The sequence below is a fragment of the Fringilla coelebs genome, assembly GCF_963513975.1.
Source record: "Fringilla coelebs genome assembly, chromosome: 1".
Lineage (NCBI taxonomy): Eukaryota > Metazoa > Chordata > Aves > Passeriformes > Fringillidae > Fringilla > Fringilla coelebs.
In genome coordinates, this window is record NC_140028.1 from 149,208,351 (window position 1) to 149,222,359 (window position 14,009).

Sequence of the window (14,009 nt, forward strand, 5' to 3'; positions counted from 1 at the left end):
TGAAATTAAAAAAAAAAAAAAATGTTCTCCCTGCCAGTGAAAATTAAGGAGAGAAAGAGAAATGTCTGGGAAAAAAAGCTGTCTCCTAGCTTTGTTGAGTGTTGGAGAAGGAGAAGATGGATGAAAAGCACTAATAAAAAAGCAAAGTTTGAGGAGTGGACCTGAAGGCTGCCTCACTGCTTATCTGATTCCCCACAAACAGGGCCGGCTGTCTGGCAAGATGGTTTCAGGTAACATCTGCCCGAGCCTCCTGACTCATCCCTGTGTGGGTTTTGGATGTGCTGGAGCTGAGCTGAACCTGCCAGGCTCTTACAGTTTGCTTTTACACACATGGAGGAGAGCTGGGCTGGTTGGACCGAGCGTTACAAAGCCTCTTTCTAGGAAAGGAGCTTTGCGTAACAGAAGGGAAAATAGGTCGTTGTCAAGGTTTAGGGCATTTGCAGAAGAAAGTAAACAAGTGGTGCAGCGTGGCCGGGCTAGAGGGGTGAGCAGGATCTGCTCCTGCTCCAGACAAGGCTGTGCTTTGAAGGAGGGTTTGGCTGGGAGCAAAGACAGCCTCGTGTTTACGGCAGCAGGACTCGGATTCTCTGCGTGATCCTTGGCAAAGCATCCCATCCCAGGGCTGAGCCTGGCTGCAGGGAGGAATCACCGCCCCACAGCACCCCAGGCTTGGGGTGCCAGGCTCTGTGGGGCACGACACGGAGCAAACAGGGCCTTGGAATCGCTGGGGAGCTGCTGTGGGATGGGGAGGCAGAAGATCATGGCCATGGCAGAGCCAGAGCCGGAGCAGAGCCTGCCCAGGGACACTCGGAAAGAAACAAAAAACAAGGCAAAAAACCCCCCCCAACAACCACCAGCCTCCTGCAACAGCACCGCAAAGTCCTTACAAACGCCCTGGGGCATCGGCCAAGCAAAATCCCAGGGGAGATTTTGGGACGAGATCCAGCTGCCTCCCTGGCTGATACAGAACCACAGCACGTTACCTTCCCCAGGGCCGGGGGAGAGGCCGGGCACCCCCGAGGCACCAGTGCCGGGCTGTGGCCGTGCCCTCCCCGCCAGGGTACAGCCTGTGCCGGAGCTCTGGCACCCGGGGGGCTCTGCGGAACATCTGCCAGCTGCCCGGCCCCCGCCGCCAGCCCGCCAGGACATCTTGTTTGTGTTTTTGTGCGGAGCACACTCCCAGCGGGTTATGTCAGAGGTGAGGAATGCAGGGCCACCCTGTGTCATGAGATCAGCCTCACATTTTTAGGCTGAGCTCTTACCGTATTTGCTGGGAAGCGGCGCGGGGGCCCCGCAGGGGTGGGAGATCCCCCTTCGCCCGCATCCCGCTTTTCCAGCCCTCGCTCCAGCGGAGCCGGGTGGGGCGGATGGGGCCCGTCTGCTGGAACAAGCTCTCCCTCTGTTCCTCGCAAGGAGCAAGAAAGGAAACGCAGTGAATTAAGGCGAATGAAAAGGCGGCAGTGAAAGGCGGCCGGGCGCCGTGCCAAGCGTGGGGAGAGAGCTGGTGGCGAGCTGCTCTCTGCCGCCGGGGAAGGCATCGGCACCCGGGGCTGCCCCACCGGGAAACTCGCTCAGCCACCCCCAAAACATCCCCGTGCCAGGGCAGAAAGCGTGAGGAGCCACGCGAACCCCCCAGGGCAGCGAGGAGGCTGGGCTTGGAGCCCTTGGAGTGAAAGCACTTAGACCCAAACACCGCCCAGAGCAGTGGCTTTCCCCGGTTCTGTTCCTGGGATCCAAGCCTTATGTCCCACCTTTCTGAAATGTTCTGGGCTGCTTGGTCTTAGTCCTGCTCAAGCAAAGCTGGTGCAAAACAGCTCAGCTGATGTCACACAGGGTGGCTGCACTGCTCGTTCCAAGTTTTCCTGCTTAAAACTTGGAGGCGCCTTTGCAGCTCTGTGTCCCACCAGGGGTGGAAAGAGGGGCGACACTTTGATCCTGGTGCCACAGCAGAGAAAACCCACCGAGGCAGGTCAGACCCTGGCGCAGGAAAGGCTTCTCTTCTCTGCTCTGGTGTGGTTTTATTTTCTTTTCCCCCCTTTTAAAAAAATTTTCCTGAAATAGCTATAACAGTAGATCTTGAGATAGAAAAGCCCAAAAATGAAGAGAAACACTTCCACAGACCATGTCCAAAATGACGCTGCTTGATAATTTTGGGGTTGTTTGGCTTGGTATTTTTGGTGGTTGGTTTTGTTGTTGTTGTTGTTGTTCTGTTTTGCCCTGCAGAGGGTTTTGACATGGTGGTGTTTTGTTCTATGTCAGAAGGAAAACAAACCCTGAAATACCAAAGTCTTTCACACAATGATCTTTCCTTTCTCTAAACATCCCTGTGAGCTGGGCCTCTTGCAGCTCTTGACTCTTCCCAGAACAGGAGAACAAATACTAGGAAATTTGGAGGGGTGAACTGCACGGATGAGCTGCAGGGAGCTGGCAGCACCAGCTCCACATCATTCCATGTCTCCAGTCCTGCCTGGTCCTCACCTGGGGGAGGCAGGAGAAACCTCCAGTAAGTGCTGATGGCTCCTGTCCAACTGGGAATTTTCTGCTGAGCACCTCAGTGTCCTTTTTGTGTCCCTGTGGGATGTAACAGGACAATTTCAAGTCCTCATCTCTTATCCTCTGGCATCTGCTGTTTTGTTGTGTCACTCCCAGACTTCTTTGGTCCCAAAAGTCTGTTTGGGAAATTCTCCCTTTCGCGGCATGAAAATGAAAATGTGATTTTAGGTCCTCTCTAGACTTGTGGTGCTGTGGAGGCACCAGAGAGTGTCTTGAGGAAATGAGAGAGGTGACCAGCAGGGACAGAAAGGACTATCAGAGAGCTCCAGAGGTACCCTCAGACCCAGAACCCTCCCTGTTCACCCACCAAACACAGAGGTGATGTGTTGACAGCAAGGGCTGATTGCTGCCTCATAAAAATAAGGAGGGAGAAGTGATGGTGTGGGAAAATGAGGTTTGTTTAATGATTTAGGACATTATCTTCTTTTTCTTCCCACTCTCTTTGTCCGCCTTGCCCTTCATAAAGTTGTGCTTTGATAAGATTTTCTTTTTTATCGTCTGGGGTGAAGATTTCAGTTCATTTTCCCTGGATTGAAAAAGGAAGGAAAATGGGGCTTCATGCTGCATTTAGCAACAGCCTTGGACCCTGAACCAGGGCCAGGTAAGACCTGGAAAAGGGGTTGCAGGTCCACCTTGGCTGATCCAGAAGGCTTCAAGTGACACAAAATAAGGATCTTGGCTTTCATTAGATTTTTCAGCTGCCTGGAATGCTTTAAGAAACAAAAATCTTCAGTAGCAATGATCATATATATATATATATATATATATATTTAGATTTTATATAAGTTCTGTTCTGCTGCAGTGAACTCATACGCTTCTGCTATGCTCCTTCAGTTTGGGGGAAAAACACTGACATTGCTTAGCAACCTTTAAATCATTTTGGTAGAGCACAATAATGTGGGAAGGACGAAGCTGATGTCTGTTCCCCTGCCCCAGGTTACTTGATCTCCCAAATATTAACTTATCTAACCTTGTTATTTGCTTCTAATCACTATTGTTTTCTGAATTGCAGTTGAGCATCCTGAAATCATAGAATATCTCAGGTTGGAAGAGTCCCAGAAGGATCCTAGAATGGTTTGGGTTGGAAGGACCTCGAAGATCTTACTGTTCCAACCCCCTGCCATGGGCAGGGACACCTTCCACTATCCCAGGATGCTCCAAGCCCTGTCCAACCTGGCCTTGGGCACTTCCAGGGATGGAGCAGCCACAGCTTCTCTGGGCACCCTGTGCCAGGCCCTCAGCACCCTAAAAGTGAAAAATAACAAGGATCAACAAGTCCAACTCCTTGCTCCTTGCAGGAGTGATATAAAAGTGCACTGCTTGACTTTGATGTTGGGTTTTCACTGCCTCTGCAGCGTGGCAGAGCACCAGGCTCTCTGGGGAGATCCCACAGTACAAGGCAGCAAAATCTCCATCTGACCCAGGCAAGCAGCTGCTTTGCCTTGCTGCAGCTCAGCAGTGGGATGTGTTGTGCCTGCCAAAGCAGATACTGAAGGTTCTTTCTTTCTTAATTGTCACTTTTTCTGTGACTGCTTCGAACACAGAACCAAGGAGCACAGAAAGAACAGTGCTTCCCCTGTCAGGGATGGGGTGGAAAAGGCAGAAAAAAAAGACTGAAGAAAGAATGTGAAAGGCACCACAACATCCAGAGGCTTGACTCTGATTTGCTTGAAGCAGTGTAAACAAGCAGGTTACAAAACTTGGAGCTCTGACTGGTGCTTGCACCAGAAAAACAAGGAAAACATGTTTTAGACCAATTGGACTGCAGAAAAATACATGAAATTTTCAAGACACCTAAAGCCATCAGCATCAGACAGTGCAGTAATTTGAGTTTTAGGGCCAGATGTAAACACCAGGGCTACAAGAACCCGATACTTAACCTGATAGTAAGTGACTGTTGTATTGTTTCTCAAGATTTTGCACTGTTTGAATGATTACCTACCATAAGATCTCTCTGCTGCTTTTCTAACTTCCCTGCTGGGATGCCCTGCAGCTGGCCCAGGCTCATCTTCCCCAAGTTCTTTACCCATCCTTCTGCTCTCTGTGCTTCAAATCTCAAGATAACTGTGGCACTCCATGCAAATTGTCTTGAGTTTGCTCTTTTCTGCTGGATACTCACCCAGCCTTTCCTGACCTATGGCCATATTTCCCCACTCTTTGTGACCCACATCCATAACGAAGCTCTCTGCTCATAATCAGGACAGGACTGCCCTGGCTTGTGCTCCTTCCTATGAAACTCACTGGAAGAACATCCCACATACTGGACTCCTGAGCAACTCAACTCACCTACACAAAGAAAAATGAGGCAGAACTGGTAGGTCTGAGCAAAGGGCCCAGGTCAGCCCCTGTGGAGAAATAGGGCAGGACTTGCAGGAAGATCCTGATCCTTGATATTCTCCAGGTTCCCACTGGGAACCAGGCAGAGCTTTCTGGTTTTCATGGATTCAGCTCTCTGTCCCTCCAGGCCACCTCTCCACTTGTCCATCTCCATCTGGTGTCTCCTCATCCCATGATCAAGCAGGTTGTCCTTCTTCCTGATTCATCCTTCCTGGTTCCTACAGAACAGGGAGAGAGGCACAGAAGTCCATGGTGGTTTTGGTTTTCCTGAGCTGGGGTTCATTACTCCACCCCTTTATGCTCTTATATCCTTCAGGGAAAAAGCAACAATCAGTACAATGGTCCATCTTCCTCTACTAGCCTAGCACACACTTCAGCTGCCCTACCCTTCCCAGGAGGGTGGAGAGCTGGGAGATGGGAAGACACCTGAGAAATTATCAGTGGTGCTCCTGCTCCAGAAGGGGGTGTAGGAAGTTTCAGGCAGCTTCAGCATGGTGATTTCATCCCCTTCAGCAGGACCTTTGCCAGACACATCCTGTCCAGCTTGTGCTGGACAGACTGGCCATGGGAAGAGTCAGTGGCAGCCAAGTCCAAATGGCCAAGACCAGCCTCTTTCCAGTGCTCGGGAGCTGATTCATGTTTTGGTTTTCTGCCCCACCCAGTCTAGAGTGAGTTCAGCACATCCCTCTGAGCTTCACTTTCCTGCTTTCAAGGCTCTCCCTCCTTCAGAGATCTTCCCGCATTCGTGGCCCAACCCAGCCACCACCAAGTCTCTCTCTTTTCCTGGACTGGACACCAGGGCAGCAGCCAGGAACTTGCTGGCTTTGATTCATCCTCCTCGAAGAAAAAAGCTGCTGATCCTGCTGGTGATGCTTCCTCTTGACCGTCTGGCCCAGCACAAAGACTTGGTGTTCATCTCCACCCCTGCCTCGAGGGGAAAGGCCACTTCTGAGGGCCACTGTTCCTACAGGGCACTGCTGAACTTGGAATGCGGCAAGTGGGAAAAAACACAGCCTTGGGAGCATGGGAACACATCCCTATCCCACCAGCTTTGTGCCACCAGGCAATGCTCAGGTTTGGTGTGTGTTAAGAATCAAAACCTGATGGTTTCCCCCAGGACTGAGGCTCCTGAATGATGCAAGCATTTGTCGTCCCTCTCCTTAAATAACTACAGAGCAGAGCCAAATGGGTTTTCTCTCCAACAGATGGGCTGCTGACAGGTGCTGCTGGAGGCTGAGAGATGGAAAATCAAGGATGCTCTGATATGGTCTGTCACTGGTTTGGACAAAAAAAAGCAGGTGAGGTCTAGTCTCCTTGTTCTGCCATGTTATTCAGATGCTGTAGAAGTATAAAACCACAATATTATTGTGTTAGGGAAATACTGTTACCTTTTCTTAAAGGCAGGGGAATGGAATATGTTCTAAAGATGGAAGATTGGGATATTTCCTTTGGGACAAGGAGGATCTGCTTCCATAACACAGGTCCCAAAACAAGCAGGGTTCTGTCAGAATGGCATTGTGTAAAATAACAGAAAACAAAAGCCTTTCTTTGTCCCTAAATAAGTAATTTCTGTTCTTCCTTTGTGGTTCACTCTTAAAGGCTGGCTGAATCCAAGGAGGATGTGGTCACCCTTGTTGGAAACTCCAGATGCTACAATATAAAAACACAAATCTGCATTAAACCCACATTTTTAATGAGTTAAATCTCATGTGCTTTCACTCTATTTTTCTCACAGGGTGATGGCAGGCTGCTGCAGTTTTCGTGTCCCTTGGAGAGCATTTGCCCAGTTCCTCAGAAATCTCCCCCTTGATTTTTTTGACAGGATAAAGTCTTTTGTTATTTACTGATGTCACTGTAGCCTAGGAGAGAAATCAACAGAGTCATGAATTATAGACTATGCTTGTAGGACTTTTCACTTTGTTTGATTTAGTGTGAACAAATTCCAGATAATTAGAGATGAGTTCAAGTTACAACACTTCACTTCTGTCTTCTGAGCTGCCCTAAGTGGTGAGGAGTGTCTGGGTTGAGTATTTTCACAGGGGTCATTGGAAAGGTGAAATCCTTCTGCGTGTAAGTCTCTATTTTGAAGAAGGTTAATATTACAGCAATGCATCTGTGTCTCCACTCAGGAAACACATCAGACTTTGAAAAAAACCTTCAGAATTCCCAGGGTGAAAACATCACATGGTGTTGTGTGGGTTTTCTTCAGCTTTAGCTGTGGCATCCTCCAAGTGGTTCTTCACCTGGAGGTTATTTCCATCCCAGCTAGAAACTCCTGCTGCTGAGCACTTGAGGGATAAGGAAAGAAGCATCCTGGCCTGGGTTTTTGAGATCTGGGAGCGTTGGACATAAAATGTACCATCTCTGCAAAGCTTTCCACCATCACCCTCATTTTGTGTATAAAAAAGCAACTCCAGCCTTCCAATCAAATTAAAAAACAAAAAACCAAAACAAAAAACCAAACAACCAAAAAATGAAAGGGGTATGGGAAGAGGCTTGGGTTTTTCTTTCTCTTTGAACAACAAAACCCATGTCTCAAAGCAAAACCAAAGTCACTTCATCATGATTTTGGAAGATGATGTACAGTGCTGTGGTACATCAGCAAGGGGAGGGTGTCCCTGAGCACACAGCCACCCTGGGGCACAATTAGAAGAGTTTTCCATATGAATGCTCCATTTATTATAAATAACCAAAATTTTAACCAAAACTCCCTGCCTGCTGGAAGTGCTTTGGTAATGCCTTCTGTGGGTACTGGAGATTGGGGAGGAGAAGGATGTGTTGGTTATGTGATGGACTCTTTCATGAGGACTGCATTTAGTTCTCTCCATGTGCACAAAACACCACAATTTGGAAAATCTGGGTGGTCTTTGGCAAGGTCCTCTTCATACAGCACCAACTACACCTAACTACAGCACCAAACACTCCCTAAGACAGTCAAGGCATAGATGATGCATTCCTGCCTACACTTGGAGTTTATAGCTCTTACTGTTGGTTAAAAATCTGAAAAAAAATTAGGCCAATATGTGGATATTGGGCCTGGAGGATGCCTTGGCTCAGGTTTTAAAGGTTTAGCTCATGATTTTTAACTCCTGGACATTACAGGGGTAATTACTTGGTTTGCTTGCAGTCTGATGAACCCCATGGTTTCCAGCCAAGCACTTGACCCAGAGAATCAAGCCAATAATTGTGTGACTCACCAGGAAAAATCAACAACAAGAACAATAAAAAATCCTTGGAAACACGAGTGGACTCCATTACCCTGTAAAACACCACAGTGGTACAGTCAGTTATGGAGCAGCACTTTTACCACCTGGTAGGAAAGGAGGCATGGACCTTCTTTGGATGTGAAAGTAAAACTCTGCTTATTTCTTCTCTTCAGGAGAAGATGGAACAAGGATGGCATCAAAAAACTAAAAGCAGAGAAGGAACAGAATGAATATTTAAGAAAAAAATTGCAGCATCTGGCAAAATATTTCCTTTTTATATCCTTCCTCGGGGTAATGGTTATTCACCACCTGAATGGCACTGGTGGTTGTGACTCCTCTCAGGATGTAAATCACAGAGTCACAGGGTGGTTTGGGTTGGGAGGGACCATAAAGATCATCCACTTCCAACTCCCCCATGCATAAGAAAAGCAGCTGTACTGCACATGTGATGGGCTGAATGGACAACTCAGTCCCTGGGGTAGTGTCTGGTGACGGGTGGCTTTGATGAGGCTTACAGGAAAGCCACTCATGGTGGAGAGAAGCACTTAGGGTCCCAGCTGGTTCATGTTTTACATGCAGTCATAAAAAAAATCAAACAATCATTTAGCATGCAGTAAGAGGATGGAGGAAGGTTTTTTTAAACCAGAGTCACAGCAGGTTATGGCCAGTACTGATTCCTTGCTGTCATGGTCAGAGGTCCCCTCTGATGCACAGGGGGACTCTCCTATCCTGTGCTGATGTGACCTGGAAACCCCTGTGGTCTTGGAGTTCCCCTGGCTCCAGGTCCATGCAGGGGAGTGAAGGCACTGATTGCTGTTCAACATCCTGTCCCACCAGAGACTGGATGGAAAACATTGATTTCCTTTCAGAGGAGGCACATTCAGAGATGCATTTACGGAGGGCTTTTTTCTCCTTGGAGGCAAAGGGAATGCAAAGACAAAGCCCCTTTCCCTGTCATGCTGAAGGCTCCAGGCATGGAGCAGGAAGATAACACTGACAACACAAAGCTCTATAAACATGCAAGATCTTGGTTTCCTACACCAGACCACAATGCAGACTCCTGGCTCATTTGTCAGCCTCCATTGAGCCAGTAAATACTAAATTAAGTGCTGTCTCCACCAAGGTGCTGACAGTCCCAGGTGATATCTCTTGCTGCTCTATTGAATTCAGGGTGCCCCCAATGCAGGGAATTATTGGCATCTGACTCCATGATTCAGAGTGCTGTACAATTGCTTTATTAAACTATATTATCTTACATCATACTATACTGTAATTAAGAGATACTATACTAAAGAATACTAAAAGGATACTATACAAAAGATACTAAAGAAAAACCCGTGACTGTCTCCAGACAGCCAGGACACAGCTTTGACCCAATTGGCCAAGGAAACAAAACAATCCTCAGCAGAATCCAACTGACAAATCCCTTCAGGTAAGTAAACAATCTTCCTAACACATTCCACATGTGCAAAAAACCAGGAGCAGCAAGTAGAGATATGAATTGTTTTATCTTCTTCTCTCTGTGCTTCTCCAGGAAAAATCCAGGGAGAGAAAATGGTGTCTCTCTCTGTTCAGAGAATGTGAATGCCACACTGCTCCTTCTACAAAATGCCACATCCTTTCTGGGGGTGTTTTCAAGCTAAGGTGCCCTTTCACACCCTCGCTTCATGGCTGGGAAGAAGCCCCCTGGGATCAGCTGCAGAGGCAGAAGAAAACATGACTAAGGAGGCATGAGGTGTTTGACCTGGTGACAGCAGGTCTGTTTGACAGACAGCTCAAATTCCTTTTGCTCGTGGATATTCATGGGTGCTGTTGGAGGTGGGATGTGAGAGCACCACCGGCCCTGAGGTGCCACATTTTTCTTCACATGGATGCAGTGACTGCCCTTTGGAAGGAGGTTATTAATCTTTGCCATGTCATTGCTTTGAGCGATGGAGCAGTGAAAGACCTGTTCTGCAGCACCTAGAGAGGAAGCCCAAAGACCTGGCTCCTCCAAGAACAACCCACACTCACCTACTTGAAGGACAGAGACTCCTCTCTTGAGTTTCACTGCCACTTAGGAACTTGGGAATCTTGAGGTTGAAAGCCCCTCCATGGCACATACCTGGAGGAGCCCTTCATCTTCCCTGGCTGTAAGAATTTGTCTTAACTAAAGATTTTCAATTAAAAGTCAAGACTGAATTGCTGCAAATTGCTGGAGACAAGAGTCATTAATACTGGAATGCAAGTTTTAAATAATTTTTAATATGCTCTGCAAGACATCCATAAAAGGCCCTTAATCAATATGTGTTTCAATTCCTTGCATGAGGCTTTGAGGAATTTAAATTCATGGCAGGGGAAGGGTTGAGAAATCATAATGAATTTCCATCAGAGCTCTTACACAGCCAGACCTGGGAGATCATCAGGGTCCAAGCTGTTGGGAGGGTGTGACCAAATGGATCAGACTTTTTTGGTCGTCCCAGTCCGTGGGGAACGGGTGTTGTGGCTTGTCATTGATATGGAATCCAATTTTTGAGTCCCTGTTGGTGACAGCAGTTGTGATTTTGCTTGCCCATTTCAGCCAGTATCAAATATTCACTGGTACTATTGGCAGTTTAAGCATTACCTGACCTTCCCCTGGTGAGAAGAGCAGAGAGGATGAGGATGGGCTGAGCTGTAGACATCAGGGCTGCAGGTGCTCTTGCTTGGGGACCCCAAATCTTCACGTGCAGCATTCCCATGCCCTCACAGATCTGATAACTCTCTTCCTGCACACATACAGGATTAGTTTTGTGGTTGATGCACACAAGGCAAGCAAGCTGATACTCCTGCTTCCCACTGCCATCATCTCACAGCAGGAGCATGGAGAGGCATGAGCTTTCCCAAGGTGAAGAGGACCAGGACAATCCAACCCATCCAAGAAGACACTGTGGCAATGCAGGTTTGAATCTAAGCCTGAGCTTTAGCATTTGGCTGGATCTGGGCCAGAGGTGCAGAAAAGAAATTTCCAGTAAGGACAAACCTCTAGGAAGAACCAAACCCTAGAGGAAGCTCAGGGTGAGGTTTGTGCTTCCTATTTCAGTCTAAAAAAAGCCCTGTCCCAGGAGGGGGTGAGTTTCAGTAACATCCAGAGCGTCTCCCACACATGCACGCCAAATATTCTGATTCTTTGTATCCAACACGGGGGTGATGACAGTAAAGCACATGTAAACTCCACATGCAGATGGACCCTCAGAACGTCCTTCCCTGCAGGTAGCCAGGGACAGGGTGGCATCACCCTTGGAATGGCTTGTAGGAGGAGGGACACACTGAAAGGAGAAGAGGTGGTTGTTGCAGCCAGTTTGACCCCCCAGAGATGATAACGGGGCCTAGAGATTTATCCTGCGGTTATCTTCACGCTCTGTGGCATGGGTTTGGATGAGGGTCAGGTATTTTTCTCACCATTTCTCCTTGGGAGAAGGCAGGAGCTGGGGGCTGTGCCCTAGGTGTTTCTCTCACCATTTTTCCTTGAGGGAAGGCAGGAGCTGGGGGCTGTGCCCTGGATGCAGCCGCACTGTTTCAAAGGCTGGAAAAATGCAATCCTATAGAGGAAAGCCAGGTGAAGCTATTTATTAGACTGCCTCAGGCCCTGCCTAGTTTACTGCCAGCTTAAAAATCCCCCAGTGCCGGGAAATCAGCTTGGACCTTGTGTGCACATTGCTGCAGCTCAGCCTTCTTCGGAGGATGCATCTATCTGATTTTGCAACCCTGACGCTTGAAATGAGCTAGGGAAAAGCAGGCAGCCCTTTGGAGAAGGATAGGGGAAAATAAAAGAGGAAAGAAAAACAGAAGGAAACCAAAAGCGCAGGCGGGAGGGAAGGGAAAGGCAGGATTTTGTCTCGGGAAGGCGTCGGAGCCTCTGAGGACTGTCCCCGCCGTCGCCTCGCATTGCGAAAGAGCCTTTGGCTCGGGTGCCCCTCGGTTTTCCAAGGGATGCCGGCACGGAAAGCCTGTCCCGGGCGCTGCTCGCAGAGCGCAGCGGGGATGCCGGGGAGCCGGGGGCCCCGCGCCGGGGCTGGGATGCGGCGGCAGCGGAGCGGGCTCGGAGCGGGGCCGCCTGCCATCTAGTGGCACCGGGACCCGGTCCCCTCCCTGCCCCGGCCGAGGGAACCTCCGAACACAGCCCAGACCCCTCCGACAGCCCCCGACAGCCCTCTGCATGCGGGGGAATCGCTTTCGGATTTGGGGGTTCCGAGGGGATTCTGCCAGCGGGGCTGGAGCATCTGCCTGGAAAACGCGCCGAGACGGAAATGCGGCGGAGCGTGAACGTGTTTGCGAACCGAGGAGCCGCGCCGATCCCAGCAGCCATGGACTCCTGCCTGTGGCTCTCTCCCCCTCCCCTTCCTGCACCTTTCCCCCTCCTTACGCCTCTGCGAAGGGCTTCTCCTCCTTTCCCTCCATGAAGAGAAATAAACCGTGGCAGGAGCAGGGCTCTGCCCTCCCCTCCATCCCTTCGCACTCACTGCAGGCTCCCTCCTGCCTCCATTTGTGGTCTCGTTGCTCCCCCACTGCTGCTGGTCCCCATGGAGAGCAGCGGGGGAGACACAGCCACGTTTCTCCTCTTCCTTCTCGTATGTTTTTAACACCCCCAGATCTTTCAGGGATGCTGACACCGCTCTGTTTTTGCACCCAGAAGTTTGCAGGCTGAAAGGGGGACCTGAACCCCTCCTTCCTTTGTATCTTCCCATAAATTCCATCATGCAGTAAATCTCCCCTGTTGTGCTGGGAGCTCCCCTTTACTCTAGGGGTGACAGTGTCCCATTTCATACCCAGGGAAGGAAATGGAGATGGCTTTTCAAAGGCCACCCCAGAAGGGGATGGAGTAATGCACTTCCTAAATCCCATCCTGCCCCTTGGGGTCCTTTTGAGGGGAGAGAGCAGAAAACTAACATGGACATATTCTAACAGCCCCCACCAGGATGCTTATCAGGTGCAAAGGGGTGCAGAGCTGGGATCAGATTTTAAAGGAGAGGGAAAGCTGGGCCCTGGGCAGTTGTGACAGCCAGTGGTGATGGTGTGCCCAGGAGTCAAAGATGATGCCAGCAATGGGTCCTCCTGGCAAACCAGCACCAGACACACAGATCCACTCTGATGGAGTAGGTCAGAGCAGCCTGGGAGCACCCCAGGACCCAAGAGCATGGGGAAGATGGCACAGGGTCACTGTGGGGTCTGTGCCCACAGCCCCTCCGTTGGCAGAGGATGCACAAAGCCCTTCCCACTGAAATCAGCCTCGAGATGAGGTCAAATCAACCCTGGATGTGACCCAGTTCTGGGGGTCCAGCTTGCTCATGGTCTCTCGTGGCGTCTATGTCTGGGTGCAAACCCTGCCTGATTTTCCTGCCATCCTGCACAAACTAACATGGATCCAGCAGCGTGCCTTGGATCCGAGGACTCCAAATCAACACTCTCCATCTTCAGCAGTCCCATCACAAAAGGGACATTTGGGGTTTCCTTGTGTTCTCCCCACTCACCTGCCTCTAACCTTTCTCCAAAAATATGTTCACCCTCCTTCTCCTTCCTTGTTTTTTCTTCTTTTATTGCTTTGTTCTTTTAGCTAAAAAAAAACCCCGACACAAATTTAGAAGTTCAAGTTGACTGTACAGCCCAAACCTTGTGCTAGCCCAGAGCCTGGGCAGTCAAATACATCCTGAAGGATTTATTCACCAGGACAGGTCTTGCTCCATAGGTGCTCTCAGCCAGATGCTTCTTAAACTCCTTTGTGTGAAGTGCTACACCCACAGTTAGTTGGGAATGGGCAGGAAAGAGGTCTTTTTGGCCCTTGTGTTTGGCCCTTGTGTTGAGGGTGCCCCTTACCAGCTGTGCTGGGAACTGTTCCCAGGCATGTTTTTGTTTTGTTTTTTTTTTTCCAAGGAGAGGTCAGCAGCCTGTGCAAGG